Source organism: Pipistrellus hanaki (assembly GCF_964339955.1).
Source record: "Pipistrellus hanaki genome assembly, chromosome: X".
In the NCBI taxonomy this organism is placed as follows: Eukaryota; Metazoa; Chordata; class Mammalia; order Chiroptera; family Vespertilionidae; genus Pipistrellus; species Pipistrellus hanaki.
Window position 1 is genome coordinate 86391068 of NC_140524.1, and position 20935 is coordinate 86412002.

Here is a 20935-nt window from a genome sequence, read left to right on the forward strand (position 1 = left end):
ATCTCCCCCAGATCTTCCTCCCCTCCCCGCTGTAATTTGACAGTCTACATGTTGATATACTGTCTCTATATCTATCTTTTGGTTCATCAGTTTATAATGCTCTTTATTATCCACAAATGAGTGAGGTCATGTGGTGTTTCTTTTTCATTGATTGGCTTATTTCACTCAGCATGATGCTCTCCAATTCCATCCAGGTTGCTGCAAATGATGAGAATTCCTTCTTTTTTATGGCAGCATAGTATTCCATTGTGTAGATGTACCATAGTTTTTGGATCCAATCATCTGCTGATGGACACTTAGGCTGTTTCCAAATTCTGGCTATTGTAGATTGTGCTGCTATAAACATAGGGGTGCATATATCCTTTCTGATTGGTGTTTCTAGTTTCTTGGGATATATTCCTAGAAGTGGGATTACTGGGTCAAATGGGAGTTCCATTTTCAGTTTTTTGAGGAAACTCCACACTTCTCCACAGTGTCACTTAATATCTTATGCCAATCTCTACAATATCTATTTTCTATCTATTTACTAGTACATCTACTGGTGATACTTTAAAATAGTCACATCCTTTTTGTTGTTTCAGCCAAATAAATAATAAAAATAAATAAATAAATAAATAAATAAATAAATAAATAAATAAATAAAAATAAAATAGTCACATCCTCAATGTGAAACTGCTGCCACAGTACTCTGTTCTTAACACTTTCTGAAAAACTTTTATGATTCCAGTGCTCCTGCTGAATTACACTATCATCACCACTCTTCCTTGACAAAAAGTATGAATTAGCAGCACTGATTGGAGTTGGAGATGTGTGAAACACAAAAACACACATACACAAAATTTACTCTGCAACTTTACATAGGAAAAGAAAAGGAGACTACAATTTTACTGGAAGTAGAAATCCCATACAAAATTCAGGAGTGAAAGTTAATTTTGGGATAATAAGAAAAAATTCTTTTATAATAAAAATCATACTGTACAGGAATACCACTTCTTTTATTTAAAAAAAATAATTTTCATTGATTTCAGAGAGGAAGGGAGAGGGAGAGAGATATAGAAACATCAATGATGAGAGAGAATTACTGATCAGCTGCCTCCTGCACACCCACACTGGGGACCAAGCCTGAAATCCAGGCATGTGCCCTGACCGGGAATTGAACCGTGACCTCCTGGTTCATAGGTCGACATTCAACAACTGAGCCACACCGTCTGGGCTACCACTTCTTTTCTAAGGTCTCAAGTGCACCTTTTCGTGAACAATTATGTAATTTCACCCTGAAACTTAATCTTCCTTTCAGGTATCATGGTGAAGGGGACCAAAGTTTTGTCACCCCAAAACTGTGCCTTTTGTGGTATTGATTTTAAGCTGGTTATTAAGAAACAAAAGACTAAGAAAGAACCTTTGCCTCCCCCTATTTCAAAATCCCAGGTGCCTTCTCCTCTCCCTTCTTTGTCCATAATGATATATAAACCTCAACTTCCCAATGCCTTTTGGGGTCATATTTTATGGTATCCTTGAATGTGCATTTGTATAATAAACTTGGACATTTTCTCCTGTTAATCTGTCTCCGTTAATTTCATTATTAGCCCAGCTTGAAGAACTCATAATTTGAAAACCAGGTCAGAAAAAAAAAAATCACGATCTGAAATGCAGCCAAAATGAATCCAAATGAGAGTGATTAATCATGAACAAGAGTGACCTAACTGGAGAGGTGGTATGGGTTATGAGGGTTATGAGGGAACTAAGCCAGAACTTAAGTGCAGGTCTCCCAACTTTCAGTTCTAGAAGTTTTACTCTTTTGTTGTTGTTGTTAATCCTCACCGGAGGGTATTTTTCCATTGATTTTGTTGTTTGGAAAGCATGGAAGGTAGAGGGAGAGACACACCGATTGGTTGCCTCCCGCACACCTGCAACCAAGTTATGTGCCTTTAACTGGAATTGAACCCCAGGACCCTTCAGTACGCGGGTCAAGGCTCTGTTCATTCAGCCAAACCAGCTAGGGCAAGTACTCTTTAAAGTGAAGACAAAATGCTGATTTATTGCATTTCAGAGGGATGGGCAAAACTTCAAGGCTGAAGTGGCTGTCCAAATAGGAGAATCTGTCATTGTTGGCCCAGGACAGAGTTAGACTCTCCTGTTTGGGAGGGCACTTTCCGTATTTGCTCTACCCGGTATTGGGTAAAGGTGTGGGCCCACAGCAGGCTCTCAGCAAGTGTTCACTTGCTGCTTGACATGGTCTATTCTGTAGGGAAATATTTTTTTTAACCTGCCTGAAATGTACAGAACATTAGAAACCAGCTGACAGCCTCCACAATGGTTGGTTCACAAGGAAATGTCAAGAGAGTGTGGGATGAAGAGGCGTTTGGGTGGGATAAGAAGTGGAAATTATGCAGGACTTTGGGCATGTAAATACAGGGGAGGGTGGCTGAGAGATACAGTTGCTGAGTCATTTTCAAGGAATTATAAAGAGCCTCATTCATCTGCATGTAATGTGGGTGTATACGCTGGGTTGGGGGGCATAAATAGGGAACACGTACATGTGTGCCCTTCTCTAAGCAAGTCTAACGGGGCATTCTTGTCACCCCTGCTTCTCTCTCCCATCTCCCACTCTACTGACCAAGAGAAAAGACAGGAACACCAAAGCTCACTCCAAACTACATTTACTAAAAGGCCAAGTACTTCTGTGTAGTTAGCACATGTTATTCAAATATGTTGCTGTTGCTGCTGCTGCTATATCCCAAACAGGTATGTAATCTGCTTGTGAAATGCACAGCAAAGAAAGGTAATATCGTCATTGGCAATTTTAAGTTGCACACCTACCCTTTTCCCACCCTCATATCAACTTGCCCCTAAACTTCGGAATCCAGAAAAAAATGCCACATCAACTGAAAGACAGAAGAGTTTTTATTCTGTTGCAATCCCAAAAAGGTCAACCCTAGTGACTTTTATAAAGCTCTATTTTCTGCTCAGCCAGCATGACTCAGTGGTTGAACATCGACCTATGAACCAGGAGGTCGTGGTTTGATTCCCAGATTCTGGGGTCAGTACTCCATCCCTAGTGTGGGGTGTGCAGGAGGCAGCCAATCAATGATTCTCTCTTATCATTGATGCTTCTAGCTCTCTCTCCCTCTCCCTTCCTCTCTGAAGTCAACAAAAAAATATTTTTAATAAAGCTCAATTTTCTGAGTTAATGGGAAAAATCATTAGCATTAGACATTTCATGACCCCATGCTTTATTGTTTTCTCTTCCAAATAAGGTTTGTGTCATGGCTTATCTTTTCTCTCTGCCTGTCATTGTGGGAAATTTGAGATTTTTACTATATTTATCCTCACTATAAATCAAAAGTAGTTAAATGTCCTTTAGCAAGGAAGAACATTGAGAAATCACTGGTCATTACTCTGCTTACAATTCTACTGTAAGAGTTAAGTGTTTAGGTAAAAGAGTATTATGTTTACTTAACTCTTTAATTTTATTTTTTAATTTTTTAAAATTACTTATTTTTTATATTTATTATTATTATTATTTTAATTTAATAAGTCTTTATTGTTCAGATTATTACAATTGTTCCTCTTTTTTCCCCATAGCTTCCCTCCACCCAGTTCCCACCTCACCCTCTGCCCCCCCCCCCCCCACTGTCCTCATCCACAGGTGTACGATTTTAATCCAGTCTTTTCCTGCACCGCAGACCCCTTTCCCCCTGAGAGTTGTCAGTCCACTCCCTTTCTATGCCCCTGATTCTATTATATTCACCACTTTATTCTGTACATCAGATTTTTAATTCACTTGATTTTTAGATTCACTTGTTGTTAGATATGTATTTGTTTTTTAAAAAATATATTTTATTGATTTTTTTACAGAGAGGAAGAGAGAGGGATAGAGAGTTAGAAACATCAATGAGAAGTTTTGTCCTTTAGTTGTAGTTTTGAAATTGTGCGAGATGGCAGATTAGTTGTTTACCTACCCTGCCATCTTGGTTTTCCCCCAACAATTTTTACTATTTTTTTTTTTAGAGTAGTTCCTGGTTTACAGCAAAATTAAGCAGAAGGCGAAGAGATTTCCCATTTTCTCTCTTCCCTCACACATGTTCATTTTTCTATTATTTTCCACTTTATTATTATTTTTATACAAGCAAAACACTCATTATAAAACATAAAATCCTTAACTAAGCAAAAAGAGAGGGGAAGGAAAATTCTTTCAAATAACATCTTTTAAAGATAACTATTGTTAATTTTTGGTGGTTACCCTAAGGTAAATAAACATTCTTAAAAATAATCTTGTTTAGACCATAATTGAGTAGAAAATAACTTTTCTTATACGCTATAATTTTATTTTTAAAAGATTTACTCTCTTTTGTAAAAAGGTAATAAGTACACACAATACAAGTTTCAAAAATTACCAAAGGGGAAAAAAACTTACCAAAGGGTATGCAGCTTCTTCCATACCCTCTTAGAGACAAACATCATTTCATATCTTGTTTTTTACTTACAACAGATTTTGGAGATCTATTACATTTCAGTTCCCTGAAATTTTCTATACTTTTGCTAGGTGATAAGAACTATTAAAGCTGGAGATTATATATATATTTCCTAATAAGACTAATTTAAACAGTTAAAGAGAAGCTAATGCCTTTTGAGTGATGCTCAGAACTGCTAATATCAGGAGGCACAGAGAATGGGGATTAATCAAAGAACAAAGAGCAAGAAGTATGGAGTAGATGGTAGGGAATTGGTTAGAGCAGTGGTTCCCAACCTTTCTTTGGCCATGCCCCATCTAAGCATCTTTAAAATCCTGATGCCCCCGCCCCTGTGACATATAATTCTTATTATTCAAAAAGTGACTCCTATTTACATGGAGGAAGCCTAAAAGGCCATTCACTTTGTCTACACAAGCTTCCAAAGAACATGACATCCTTGAAAGAGAAAAATAAACAAACGAAAGCACCAAGAAATTGTTTTAAAAAAAATGAAGTGATATTAAAAAATAGCAAATAAAGTTTCAAAGCATATAATAGAGAACGGAAATGAATAAATATGTCACAGCCGAAACTGGTTTGGCTCAGTGGATAGAGCGTCAGCCTGCAGACTGAAGGGTCCTGGGTTCGATTCTGGTCAGGGGCATGTACCATGATTGCGGGCACATCCCCAGTAGGGGGTGTGCATGAGGCAGCTGATTGATGTTTCTCTCTCATCAATGTTTCTAACTCTCTATCCCTCTCTCTTCCTCTCTGTAAAAAATCAATAAAATATATTAAAAACATATGTCACAATATATATTTATATACTGTATATGAGGTCACTAGAACCACAGGAAATGCAAAAATTCACTGTTAGTAACTCATTCTCAAATTGCCCCCCCCCCCTTTAAAATCAAATTGCCCCCCTGTTTGGCATGTATCCTATGTTGGGAACCACTGGGCTAGAACCTGAGGGATGGTGGGGAAGGAGTTGCTCAATTCTAGCTGGTAAAGAGAAGAGGTTGGGAGAATGGAAGTGGCCAAGGTCATTGGCTAGAGATAGGAAAGGAAAGAGAAAATCATGGAGAATGAGAAATTTTTTTTTTTTAAATTCTGAAGCATCTCTGGTTTTATTCTACTTTGTATATGGAAAGGGGAAATTTTGGCCTAGTGGCAATTCCTAGTTTATGCTTCATAGTACATCCTCATGGCATATCCTCAAAGCCTATCCATCCCAAATGCTGTCCTAGTTGGTTAATACTGTATCTTGCAATTCTCCTTCCCACCTTAGGACTGCCCTGATGTGAAGGGACTCTCAAAGCCTATCTGGAACTGCTTTGTGTGGCTCTGCTTAAGGTGACTTTTTTTATTAAAAAATGTTGTATTATTAATTTTTCTTTTATAAGATGACTTCTTTACCATAGCTGGGACGAATGTTAGAAGGGCATCAACTTCTCCTCTCCTGAGAGTCATTTCCTGCTCTCCCTAAGTTCCCGAATCCTCACTCAGTACCTTTACTGGCATAATGCTAGGGCTTCTGCTTTTCAGAGATACTCTACTCATTGCCTAGAGGTGGGAAGTCTTGAGAATTAATGACTGCTTCCCACTTTCTGAAGGAACAGGTTTATGTCAAGCTCTTGGGGTTCCAGGCTATACTTAGTGTTATAATTGTTGGGCTTGGGTGGGGATTTCTACTTACCCTCATCAAGTTGACTTGAATCAATGGATTGGTCTCCTTCATCAAAGTAGAGACTTCGTTTTGTACAATGCCTAAAACAGTGCTTAGGCTCTGTGTTCAAAAACTATATTGAGTAGATAGAGACAACTAGTAGAAATAAGAAATGAGCAGATAGAAATTAATCAGGTTTCCAGGCTAGCACAGAAAAGTTAATTTAAGCAGAATGGAAGTGGAGGTTAAGAGAACTATAGATGAGAACCACTAGGTGTAGCAATACTCTAGGGGATATGTCTTCAGAGGTTCCTGACCTCTTGAGACAGCATTTTTTTTTTTTTAAAGGCTAGACTTTTGCCCTAGCCGGTTTGGCTCAGTGGATAGACATACAATTGACCTGTGGGTTGAAAGGTCCCAGGTTCTATTCTGGCCAAGAGCACATGTCCGGGTTGGGGGCTTGATCCCCAGTAGGCAACCAATCAACGATTCTCTGTCATCATTGATGTTTGTATCTCTTCCTCCCTCTCCCTTCCTCTCTTAAATAAAGAAACATATTTAATAAATTAAAGATTTCTAATTTAAAAATAAATAAATAAAAAGATAAACTTTTAAAAAATATCTATATTTTTTTTATTGATTTCAGAGAGGAAGGGAGAAGAAAGAGAGGTTGAAACATCAATGATGAGAGAATCATTGATCAGTTGCTTCCCACACACTCCACACTGGGGATTGAGCCTGCAACCCAGGCATATGCCCTGACTGGGAATCGAATTGTGACCTGGTTCATAGGTCAATGCTCAACCACTAAGCCTCAGTGGCCAAATGAGATGGCTTTCAATGGGATGGTAGATCCTTCCAGTGCCAGGTTCTAGGTGGAGTCCATATGGACAGGGATTGGAATTCTAGCATTAAGGAATACAGACTATTGGGGAGTGGAAACGCCTTTGGAGGGAGAAATCCATATTGGGTTTGGAGCTTACAGGCTTAACTGGGCATGAGGGAGTTGATGAGCCCTGGGAAAGCAAGGTTCTTATAGAAACGGCAGGTTAGTTGCCTTCCTTTCTTATCTGTATCCACTGGGGAGGTTCGTGTGTATGATAAGTAGAGACTAAAACCTCAGGGCAGGGAGAAGAAGGAGAGAGAGGAGGAGGAACAGCAGCTAAAAAGTTTGGAGTCCTCAGTTTCAGAATGGGATTTTCTCATTCCTTCTTTCTTTCTTTCTTTTTCTTTTTTTTTTTTTTTAAATATATTTTATTGATTTTGTACAGAAAGGAAGGGAGAGAGATAGAAAGCTAGAAACATCGATGAGAAAGAGTCATTGACCAGCTGCCTCCCGCACATCCCCCACCGGGGATATGCCCGCAACCAAGGTACATGCCCTTGACCGGAATCGAACCCGGGTCCTTTCAGTCCCCAGGCCGACGCTCTATCCACTGAGCCAAACCGGACCCGGCTCATTCCTTCTTTCTTGCTGGTAGATGCTGTTGCCCACCAAGGGAGGTCTTTCTGCCCCTAATCCCCTCCCTCTTGCAGAGACACTCCATCCTGCTTTGACCTTGGGAAAGCAGAGTAAGAAAAGATAGGTGTGGGAGGAAAGTAGAATCAGTCAGCTAGCATGGGCTGTAGTAGGTGAGGGGTAGGGAACAGGAAAGGAACTCCATGGTCCAGAGGGAGGCAGTCTCTTTAAAAAAAATAAAAATAAAAATAAAATATATATATATTGATTTCAGAGAGGAAGGGAGAGGGAGAAAGAGATCGAAATATCATATATATATATATTTCGATCAATAAAATATATTTAAAATAAAATATATATATATATTGATTTCAGAGAGGAAGGGAGAGGGAGAAAGAGATAGAAATATCAATTATGTGCCATGGCCAATTTTGCTCAGTAGGTAGAGTGTTGGCCTCCGGACTGAAGGGTCCTGGGTTCGATTCTGGTCAAAGGCACATGCCCAGGGTGAGAGCTCAGTCTCCAGTGGGAAGGCATGCAGGAGGCAGCTGATCAATGATTCTTTCTCATCATTCATGTTTCTATCTCCCTCTCCCTTCCTCTCTGAAATCAATAAATATATATTTAAAAAAAAAAAGAAACATCAATAATGTGAGAATCATTGATCAGCTGCCTCCCGCACACCCGCCATGGGGACTGAACCTGCATCCCGGGCATGTGCCCTGACTGGGAATCTAATGGTGACCGCCTGGTTCTTGGGTTGAACACACATGGAAGGACTAATTGGGGAGCCTGTTTGCATTTTTATGAAAATTGCTAGAGTCCCAGTGCATGGAATTCATGCATGGGATGGGGTGTCCCTCAGCCCAGCCTACACCCTCTCCAATCTGAGACATCCTCTCACAATCCAGGACTGCTGGCTCCCAACTGCTCGCCTGCCTGCCTTTGTGATTGCCCCATAACCACTTCTGCCTGCCAGTCTGATCACTCCCTAACGACTCCCTGGCCAGCCTGATTGATGCCTAATTGCTCCCCTGCCATCCTGATTTCCCCTAACTGCCTTCCCCTGCAGGCTGGTCACCCCTAATTGCCCTTCTCTGCAGACCCGGTCAACCCCAATTTCCCTCCCTTGCAGGCCTGGTCCATCCCAACTTCCCTCCCCTGCTGGCCTGATCACCCACAACTACCCTCCCTTGCAGGCCTGGTCCCTCCCAACTGCCTTCCCCTGCTGGCCATCTTGTGTCCTCATGGGGACAGCCATCTTTGACCACATAGGGGCAGCCATCTTGTGTGTTGGAGTGATGGCCAATTTGCATATTACTATTTTATTAGATAGAATAGGTAAACATGAGTAACATTTCTTTCTAGATGAGGAAACTCCCATTGGCTGGAGAAATGGAGTTCCACCTAGGAAAAAGAGCTCTTGTCTTATAAGTTAACCCATAAACTCATTTTGGTGGATTGAGTAATAATACCACTGCCATTATTTTTAGAAAAAAAAATATTCCCCAAGATGACTAATGCTTATAGTGGTAGATGGTTCCATTGTCACACTCATGCTTGTTTCAGAGCTCCGGTCTTCTCCAGGAACAGGTGTGTTCTTCGTCGGGTGTCTGTCATATGCTCAATATGACATAGACCACATCATGTTCCCATCTGCAGTCTTGGCCACCACATCCTGGTCTTGAAAATCTGAAATGTAAACTGAACTGTGCTCCTTTTAGGGCTCTATTCTTAGTGATTTATGTGAATTAACTTCCTGCCCAAATTTCCACACACTTACGAAGAATTTTCCACACATGCTTTTGCCTCTCCTTGAGGAAATGAAACAAATAACCAAGGCCTTTTGATCACGTGATGTTTTGTATGCAAACTGGCAAAAGTATCTGTTTCATGTATTTAAGTAGTTCTCTTATTCACGTAGTGATTCCAAGTATGCCATATACTGTATAAAATACATTTTAGGTTTTTCATTAGTATTTTAAATTAGGAGATGTTTTAGCAACATGGCTTTGAAGTCAGTCTTCTTGGGTTAAAATCCTAGCTCCCTAGTTACTGGCTCTGTGACTTTGGAAAAGCTAAGTAAGCTCTCTGTTTCCTCATGTATAAAATAGGGCTAACGGGCCCTGTTGAAAGGATTAAATGAGTTAATACATTTAAGATCCTAAGAACAGTTTCAATAAGTGCTCATTAAGTCTTAGCTCTTATTTAAACCCAAAACAGTTCAATACAAGGAAAATGACTTGGTGTAATGGCAACAGAACAAATGTAACATCAGGAAGAGCTAGATTTGCATCTTTAAGTCCTAGTTCTTGCTTGAGTTAGAAAATTATTTAACTCTTTTGAGTTTCAATTCTCATATTTGTATCATAGAAATAATATCTTCTTTGTAAATGTTACTGTGAGGCTTAAATAGGATAATAATAATAATAACCCACATGTGGTAGATATTCTAGTCTCAGCAATACATATGTAAATGAATGCTAAACTTGTTCCACCCAATTCCCCTACTAAGGCTGCTCTATGTTCTTTTAGGTCAGCAGTTTTCAAAGTATGGTTTCTAGACCATTTTAGGAAGTCTAGAGGTCAAAACAATCTTTTTTTTTTCTTCTCCTTCCTCTGAAGTCACTAACTGATACACTCCCAGAAATTATTAACATATTTTCTGAACAGAAATAGCTCGCAGAAAAGAACTCTGGACCAAATGTTAGGATAATATTTTCTAGCTGTATTACATTATGCCTGTATCTGAGTGAGACGAATCTGGGGTGGTCATGTTGAAAATCATTAGTATGGAACAAAGAACTTTTCACAAGTTTATATCCTTTAATTTTTAGCAAGTGTAGTGAAGGAAAAACTTTTCCTTTACTCTCTTAGCCTCAGGGGCTTAAACTAACAAAAGACAGATTAAGAAAAAAAAGCATACAACTTTTATTGATGTTAATATTTTCCATGCACAAGAGGCTTCAGAGAAAAGAAGTTGAAAAACCCCAAAGAAGTGGTTACCATTTTAATGGGGGCTGATAAATCGTGGAGAAGTGACTAGACAAAGGAAAAGAGGTTTGGGCTTCTGAGGCTGATAAAGTATGTGAGTGACAAGAAAGTAAGTATATGGAAGAAACTAATACAGATAAGGGTTATCTTAGTAAGTCTTGTTTATGTGGACTCATCTTGGTGCCAGCCCTCCATCTCTGGTGATAAGAATTTTCCTTCTCACCTTGGTACAGGAGAGGAAAAAATTGATACTTACCTTTTAGGTGGAAAGGGTAGAGCAAAGGGCTATTCTTGCACTTGGCTGCTTCTCAATTGCCTTCAGCTCAAAATAATCAATATGCCAAAGTGGCATATTTGTTGGTAGCATGTCATAATTCCCATCACAAACAAGCAAGGCCCACTTTATAGATGAGGGCATTAAGGCAATAAAATGTTAGGAAACTTCTCTATGATGAAACTCGAAGGAAGGGGTGAAACCTGTAAAAATGCTCAGTTTTACTGACTCTTATTCACACGTCAAAGCCATTTCATAACACCAAGACATTGACATTTGCATTGATGTGTAGAGAGCACCTGTGAAGGCACTGGGCATTTCTTTAATGACTGTCAGGTGAATCCAGTGGCGTTGGCAGAGCCATGTCCTGGAAACACTCCTTGCCAGAGGCAGGAATATTGTTAGCTTGACCTTCAGCCCAGGTGCCAAGGGGTGGGTTTCATTATCTCAATCCAGCCAAGCACCAGGAATGAATACAACTCGGGTCTACGCAATAATGCACATAATCTCTTTTGTCTTGAATTTTAGTAAAACCGCCTGGTTTTTGCTATATAAAATAAACAAGCTGTATTGACTCTGGGTCCCTATCTCTCCATCAGAGGACAGTGATCCCATCTGTCCCCAGCTTTTCCCTTCCATCTCTGTGTCTGTCTCTTTCTTTAATTTTCTCAGTCCCCATCAGTCCCTACTCAGGAACTGAACGGCTATCTAGCTTTGCTGGACGCTGAAAAGAGAAATATTTACACTGATGGTGAAAAGCAATAAAAATAAAATTCTGGTTCATTAGCACAAATCAAGGCAGTGGCACCAAACCCTCAAACCCTACTAGTAAGCATTTTATTCTTTACCACCATACAATCACAATTTAAGAAAAATTGCCAAGATACTACTGTCTTGTGTGTAAATTCCACTGTTTGGTTGATTTGCTTATTAGGGTTTTATTACATAGGATAACTCTTGTGCTTTAGATTTTTTTTCTTTAAAAGGCCATAGAAAATTACTTGACTTAATCTACCCAAAATTGAAAGCACTAATATTTACCAAAGAGAATTCTCACTAGTATAATAATCTACCACTGTCCTGAATGATAAAGAGCCAATTTTTTTAGAAGTATGAATTTTTAAGCAAATAATGAGTTCTTTCCTTTTTTTACATGGAACATACTAGATGAAGTCCTTTAATAATCAATTTCTCTGGGTTAAATTGTACATTTTCCATAAGAATAAACATTTTATTTTAATTAAAGATAGCAGAAATATAAAATTATAAAGTAGAGATGGTGTAAAATACCACCTTATTTCCATATCTTTAAAATCTTGAGTATCATTCTGCTCTGATGGATTTTTATGTAAACAACTAGGAATTTGCAAACAAGACAGTAGTATCTTGGCAATTTTTCTGAATGCAATCCCAATTAAAATATATTAAATTCTTAATTGTATTTTCTTCAGAGTGCTGTTATCATTAAGAGCATTGAAATACAAAACAATTTAAAAAAATGTACCAACTTAAAAAAAAAAGAAGGGAGTCTGCCACTTTGATGAAAATAATTGACAGTATATATTGCCAAGGATAACATTTGTTTGCAAATTAAAATGAAAATTTGGAAAAACTTAATCTACTCTTATGATCTTGCAGGCCTCCCAATGTAACTGGACTGCCAGTCACAACTTCATCCAATTAAGCAGAGACAGGGTTGAATCATATATAAGCATTTATTCTAATACTGCCAGCAGTAAGGGAGAACAGCAGGTCATCCACTAAAATCTGTTTTGCCTCTCCCCATAATCCAGCTGCTTATATTGGACAGAAGAACAAAGGTTAGTGTAACTAACTTGTGAATTTAGTGTAACTTGTGAATTAAGTTGACTTGAACAAATGGGTAGGTGTTAATTAAGTTAACATTTATTGAAAGGTCCCAGGACTTTTCAGTACTTATTAGTAAGAGTTAAATAATTTTCTAGCTCAAGCAAGGACTAGGACTTAAAGATGCAAATCTAGCTCTTCCTGATGTTTAGTTTGTTCTGTTGCCATTACACTACATTTACTGTTTTGGGTATAAATAAAAGCTACTAAGACTTAATGAGCACTTACTGAAACTGTTTTAGGATCTTAAATGTATTAATTCATTTGATCCTTTCAACAGGGCTAACCTTTTATATTCAATTATATACTTAACTAGAGGACCGATGCACAAAATTTGTGCATGGGGGGGTATCCTATAGTCCAGCCTGCACCCTCTCCAATCTGGGACCCCTTGAGGAATGTCCAGCTGCCCATTTAGGCCCAATCACACTGGGATCAGGCCTAAATGGGTGGTTGGACATCCTTCTCACAATCCAACTTCCCTCTCCTGCAGGCTTGATCTCCCCCAACTGCCCTCCCCTGCAGGGCTAGTCCCACCAACTGCACTCCCCTACAGGCCTGGTCCCCCCCAACTGCCTTCCCCTGCAGGCCTGGTCCCCTCCCAACTGCCTTCCCCTGTAGGCCTGGTCCCTCCCTTCCCACCCCCCACAACTGCCTTCCTTTGCAGGCTATCTTGTGGTGGCTATTTTGTGTTCACATGGGGGCAGCCATCTTGTGTCTTCATGTGATGGTCAATTTGCATATCACTCTTTTATTAGATAGGATTTTATTATTAAATAAAAGTTAATTCTCATCATTGATGTTTCTATTTCTCTCTCCCTCTCCCTTCCCCTCTGAAATCAATAAAAATATATTTAAAACTTTTTAAAAAAAATACAGTACTCTTCCCTTTTCCAGCTGCATATTTCTAAGAGGCTGGATTTTCTTCATATACTTCAAGTTGAAGTTTTCAGCCCAAACAACATATCCCAAAATAGAAATTACAGGCATTAGAAATTAGGCACGGGATAATCACTGCAGGTTACAAGTCATGAGGGCTGGGGAAGTCGGGGGGGGGGGGGGTTCTCAGAGGGTGGGAGCCTCCAGGATCAGATTATAGGTAATTAGGGGGGGGGTGTTTAAAGAGCACGTGCCTTCAGGACTAGATTGTTTCAGCCACAAGGTTGTAAATCTTTTCATAATGATAGGCAGTTCTCGGGAAAGGAGGATGGACTGCATTCAGCTCCCCTGTCCCAGGGTGTACAACTTCCAGCCAAGTTAGAATGTACTTTCTTTAATCAGAATAGAATCACCATGGTTAACAGAGCATGATTAACATTTCTTATAATTGCAGCTGATTCCCAATTTTCTTTTCTTTTTTTTTTTTAAATATATTTTATTGATTTTTTACAGAGAGGAAGGGAGAGAGAGCTAGAAACGTCGATGAGAGAGAAACATCGACCAGCTGCCTCTTGCACACCCCCTACCGGGGATGTGCCCGCAACCAAGGCACATGCCCTTGACTGGAATCGAACCTGGGACCTTTCAGTCCGTAGACCGACTCTCTACCACTGAGCCAAACCGGTTTCGGCAATTTTCTTTTTAAAAAATATATTTTATTGATTTTTTTTTTTTTTTTTTTTTTACAGAGAGGAATGGAGAGAGATAGAGAGTTAGAAACATTGATGAGAGAAACATCGATCAGCTGCCTCCTGCACACCCCCTACTGGGAATGTGCCCACAACCAAGGTACATACCCTAGACCGGAATCGAACCTGGGACCCCTTCAGTCCATAAGCCGACCCTCTATCCACTGACCCAAGCCAGTCAGGACCCAATTTTCTATTTATGCCCCTAACACCAACACTTAAAGACTTTTCTGATGAGATTGATCATGGTATTAACAAATGTGATTTTTTTAATTAAAAATATGGAATGTGTCAGTATTTTAAAAAATGTGTTTTTATTGATTTCAGAAAGAGGAAAGGAGAGGGAGAGAGAGAAACGTCAATGACGCGAGAGAATCATTGGTTGGCTGCCTCCTGAACGCCCCCTACTGAGAATTGAGCCTGTGACCTGGGCATGTGCACTGACCTGGAATAGTGCTCTCCTGATTCATGGGTGGGTGCTCTGACACAGCCCTACGGGCTGGGCTGAAATGTGTCAGCATTTGAAAGAGCTGCATACCTTAGTGAACCAGTATTTTTTCAAATGACTAATGCAAATGTTAAAAATCATGAATGAGTTAAAGGTATATTTGAAGTATAAGAGAATGAATGGATTTTAACATAACAGACTATGTAAGTTCATTAACATGGTTTCAGATTCCACATTACAAATTACCTTTAAAAATCATCATTTTTTTTTTTTGTCCTAACTGGTCTGGCTCAGTGGATAGAGTGTCAGCCTTCGGATTGAAGGGTCCCAGGTTCTATTTCAGTCAAGGGCATGTATCTCGGTTTCAGGCACATCCCCATTATGGGTGTGTAGGAGGCAGCTGATCGATGTTTCTGATCGTTGTTTCTCTCTCACCAGTTTCTAATTCTCTCTCTTCCTTCTTCTCTGTGAAAAATCTATAAAATATATTTTTAAAAAAAAGAAATAATCATTTTTTGAGTTTTGGTGTTGTGTCAAAAAATAATATCCACAATTAACTGGAAATGTCTAGGAAAATACAGTACTCTTGAACCCTAACTGGTTTGACTCAGTGGATAGAGCATCAACCTGTGGACTGAAGGGTCCCGGGTTTAATTCCTGTCAAGGGTACATGTCCATATTGCCAACTTGATCCCCAGTAGGGGACGTGCGGGAAGCAGCCAATTAATGATTCTCTCTCATTATTGATGTTTCTATTTCTCTCTCCCTCTCCCTTCCCCTCTGAAATCAATAAAAATATATTTAAAACTTTAAAAAAATACAGTACTCTTCCATTTTCTAGCTGCATATTTCTGAGAGGCTGGATTTTCTTCATATACTTCAAGTTGAAATTTTCAGCCCAAACAACATATCCCAATAGATTAAATGCAGAATCTAGCTCTCTTCTATAAGCTAACATTAAAGATTTGTAAAAATAAGAAATAATTCTACTCTTTTTTTTAAAACATATTTTATTGATTTTGTACAGAGAGGAAGGGAGAGAGATAGACAGTTGGAAACATTGATGAGAGAGAGTCATCGATCAGCTGCCTCTTGCACACCCCCTACTGGGGATATGCCCGCAACCAAGGTACATGTCCTTGACCGGAATCGAACCCGGGACCCTTCAGTCCCCAAGCCGACGCTCTATCCATTGAGCCAAACCGGTCCTGGCTAATTCTACTCTTTTGATTAGTGTTTTTAGAAAATAATATTTTCTTTAAAGCTAAGTTATTTATATTACTACTTAATGGGTCTATCATTGTGATTATTAAATGAGTTTAAAAATATTAAAATTTTTCTTAGTTTTAATTTCTATTTTGAAAAATATCATCACCTACGAAAACAAAAGCTCTTTGACATCCATCATAATTTTTATGTGTGTAAAGGTATCCTGATAGCAAACTATTTGAGAACTACTGTTTTGGACCATTATTCCTTTTTCTTCTTTTAAAAAAATATTTTTATTGATTTCAGAGGGAAAAGGAGAGGGAGAGCGAGAGAAACCTAAACAATGAGAAAGAATCATTGATTGACTGCCTCCTGCATGCCCCATACTGGGGATCGAGACCACAACCCAGCCAAGTGCCCCAACTGGGAACTGAACTGTGACCTCCTGGTTCATAGGCCAACGCTCAACCATCAAGCCACACCAGCAGGGTTGGACCATTATTCCTGAATACTAGAAGAGCTGAACACTAGATTGATCTGGGGAGTTTTTTAAAAATCCCAATACCTGAAAAAAACAAATAAACAAAACTCTCAAAATACTAATGCCTGGCCCTATTGTAGATAAATTAAATCAGAATCTCTAGTTTTGGAACCAAGACTGGGCATTAATATATACATATATATATTTTCAAACTCTCCAGGTAATACTAATGTGCATTCAAGGTTGAAAAACTATTTCCCGCCAAAACCAGGTGGCTCAGTGGACAGAGCGTTGGCCTGCGGACTGATAGGTCCCAGGTTCGATTCCGGTCAAGGGCATGTACCTTGGTTGTGGGCACATCCTCAGTAGGGGGTGTGTAGGAGGCAGCTGATCGATGATTCTCTCTCATCGATGTTTCTAACTCTCTGTCCCTCTCTCTTCCTCTCTGTAAAAAAAATCAATAAAATATATTTTAAAAAAAAGAAAAACTATTTCCCTGCTGTACTGTTTTCCAGTTTTGCCCAATCATATGAATCATCTGAGACATTTGTTAAATATTAGCAGTCCCAGTTGTCTTCCTAGATTTAAAGAACCAAATCTCCACAGCAAGTGGGTGGAAAATCTGCCTATTTAAGAAGCATCTCAGGTGGGTCTTAAAATGAGGCAACTTTTAGGAAATATTGCACCATTCTCTTCCCAACATCCTCATTCTTGACGGCAGGCTAGTTGAGGCATTAGTTGGTGGCGAAGTCATTATTCAACTCAATTCAATACACAAGGTTTGAAGCACACACCTTAAAACTTCCCCTGGGAAATTACCTTTTAATGTGAGATTTTGCATGCAGAAATGACTTTAAATTTTAAAAGAATAAAGACAAATTAGTTAATTATTTGACAAGGTACTATTCTTAATATTTTTTTATTAAATTATTATCTGTGTACATATTTTAACATTGCCCGCCCCCCTCCCATAAATACCCTCCCTCCCCAGAGTTTTGTGTCCATTGGTTGTACTTATATGCATATATACAAATCCTTCGGTTGATCTCTTATCTCCCCCAGATCTCCCTCCCCTCCCCACTGTAATTTGACAGTTTGCTTGTTGCTTTACTGTCTCTATATCTGTCTTTTGGTTCATCAGTTTATAATGTTCTTTAATATCCATAAATGAGTGAGGTCATGTGGTATTTCTCTTTCACTGACTGGCTTATTTCACTCAGCATGATGTTCTCTAATTCTATCCAGGTTGCTGCAAATGATGAGAGTTCCTTTTTTATGGCAGCATAGTATTCCATTGTGTAGATGTACCATTGATTTTTGATCCAATCATCTGCTGACGGGCACCTAGGCTGTTTCCAAATCCTAGCTATTGTAGATTGTGCTGCTATGAACATAGGGGTGCATATATCCTTTCTGATTGGTGTTTCTAGTTTCTTGGGATATATTCTTAGGATTGGGATTACTGGGTCAAATGGGAGTTCCATTTTCAGTTTTTTGAGGAAACTCCATACTGTCCTCCACAATGGTTGCACCAGTCCGCATTCCCACCAGCAGTGCATGAGGGTTCCTTTTTCTCTGCAACCTCGCCAACACTTGTCGTTTGTTGATTTGTTGATGTTGGCTATTCTGACAGGTGTGAGATAGTACCACATTGTTGTTTTGATTTTCATCTCTCTATTCTTAATTTTTAAAAAATTTATCTGAGAGAGAGAAAAAATGATTTATTGTTCCACTTATTCTGCGTTCATTGTTTGACCCTTGTATGTCGCCCTGACTAGGGATCGAACCTGCAATCTTGGTGTATCAGGCAAGGCTCCTACCAACTGAGCTACCAGGTCATGGCACCAAGGTACTGTTCTTATATGGGGGGACTTTTCTCCCACGTCACTCAAATAAATTTCATGCAGTTTTGCAGGAAGTTACACTCTATACAGTTGGGTTGAGTAAGTGAATTCCGCATTGGCAGCTGACTCCTCAAACCAAGTGTTCAGAGAGACCTATGTCAGCGGACTGGCAAGAACCAGTTTTTCTTGATTGTCTTGTACCCAGGATAAAAGCTTTGTAAATATAATTTCATTTCCTCATCAATTGTAAGAGGACAAATAGATTCAAGGAGGGGTTCAAAGGATAATCTTAGAGTGAGAACCAGAAAGTGGTTTATGGGAATCACAGTGGAGAAGTGAAACACACCCTCAAATTCCTACTTTTTATCTTTGGGTAAAACAGGAAGAAGGCTCTGCCAGTATTAAATGGCAATTTCCTGTCTGCAGCACCACAGTGATTCGTCTTTTTTTTTTTTTTTTTCCTTTCTTCTTTTTTTTTTTCTTTTTTTTTCTGGCCAGAGAAAGAAAGAAATCACTAAATTACGAGTGAGTGGAGGTAGAGATGAAATCTTACTAGTTTTTACTTGCTAACTGCTTAATGCCTGCCTGGCTCATAATAAATGCTCAATAATAGTAGTGATCGCTTGTCTAGAGCTCAATGTTAAAAAGTATAAAAATATTAATAATTCTATGTAGACATTTCTTTAATGTAGCTTGTGTTCAATGAGACTCATACTAAAACTTTATAAAAACCTCTAAGAAAAACTAAGTTCTGCCAGAAAAGATAACCATATAGCTGAAAACAGTATTTTCCTCTGGGGAGTGAAAAAATATGTACATTTTTTTTAACCATAAGCAGCTAGCTCATAGACTTTTTAAAATGACAAGTTTGAATTTTGAATTACATAATCATACAAGTGGAGGCCTTGAATGTATCTTGGAGACCTCTCTCCCTGCCATTAACACCAACTCTCAGAATAGTTCCACCTTCCTCTTCATTGTTATGTACAAGTGGCAGTTAGAAAAGAGGTAAAATCTTAAAAAATTAAAAAATATATATATTTTATTGATTTTTTACAGAGCAGAAGGGAGAGGGATAGAGAGCTAGAAACATCGATGAGAGAGAAACATGGACCAGCTGCCTCCTGCACACACCCCACTGGGGATGTGCCCGCAACCAATGTACATGCCCATGACCGGAATCGAATTTAGGACCTTCAGTCTGCAGACCGACGCTCTATCCACTGAGCCAAACCAGTTTTGGTGAGGTAAAATATTTTTTAAAAATATTTTTTATTGATTTGAGAGAGGAAGGGAGGGGGAGAGAGAGAAACATCAACGATGAGAATCATTGATCGGCTGCCTCCTGCATGCTCCCCACTAGGGATCAATCCTACAATCTGGGCATGTGCCCTTGACTGTAATCAAACCTGGGACCCTTCAGTCCCCAGGCTGATGTTCTATCCACTGAGCAAAACCCACTAGGGCAAGAGAGAATCTTTTTTTTTTTTTTTTTTTTTTTAATATATCTTATTGATTTTTTTACAGAGAGGAAGAGAGAGGGATAGACAGTTAGAAACATCGATCAGCTGCCTCCTGCACACCCCCTCCAGGGATGTGCCCGCAACCACAGTACATGCCCTTGACTGGAATAGAACCTAGGACCTTTCAGTCCACAGGCCGACGCTCTATCCACTGAGCCAAACTGTTTTCGGCAAGAGAAAATCTTTTAAAAGCTTCTCCCTCACCAGAGATTGAGCCCACAACCTGGGCATGGGCCCTGATTGGGAATAGAACTAGCAACCTTTCAGTGCACGGGAAGATGTCCAACTGAGCCACACCGGACAGGGCCAGAGGTAGAATCTTTTGAGCATGGGTTGATCATGTGATTTGCTTTGATCAATGGGATGTGAGCAAATGAGATATAAGCAGAGGCATGAAAAACACTGGTTCACTGGGGCCTTCCATTTTGGTGCGCTTATCACTTAATCTCTTGAAATATGCTTTATATCTGTTAACTCTTCCAGTGCTAAGTTTTAAATTCTATTACAACTATTTCTGTAGTTTAACACAACAGAAATTAATGAGTTAATCCAAAGTAATTTTACAGAAATATGTTGTTGATTAATGTTTCCTTTCCAGTTTTATTACTATTTAACTCACTAGTCTTTGATCTTGTGTTATTGGAGGGGTGTCCCTCTGTGTCCCCACCTGTTGCCTGGGGATGTGGGCTATTTGTGATGTCATGAGAAAAGGAATTTTCTGAGACTTACATGGGAGAATGAGTGATATTTATTTGTGTGGGACTAACCCCCCGGGTTTCCAAGATTTCCTCTCCCTCCATCCTGCCATGGGCGAAGTCCAGCTGTGACTTTAGCAGAGCTAGGATTAAAGCCGTTGCCCAAATCCTCTGTTCCATATTTGCACAGTCTGGTCCAGCATCAGGTTAGCTTAGTTTGTGTTCCCAGCTGTAGTTCATTGTGATGGGGTCCACATGGGCTTCTAGGCCACATGGCTATGGAGGTAGCACGGGTGAGTGCAAGAAAGCAGGAGCAAAGCCAGAGGAACAAGAGAGGAGATTCCTTTGTCTAGGGATTTTAATCTAAGTTTTTGCACGCTTGCATTGGCTC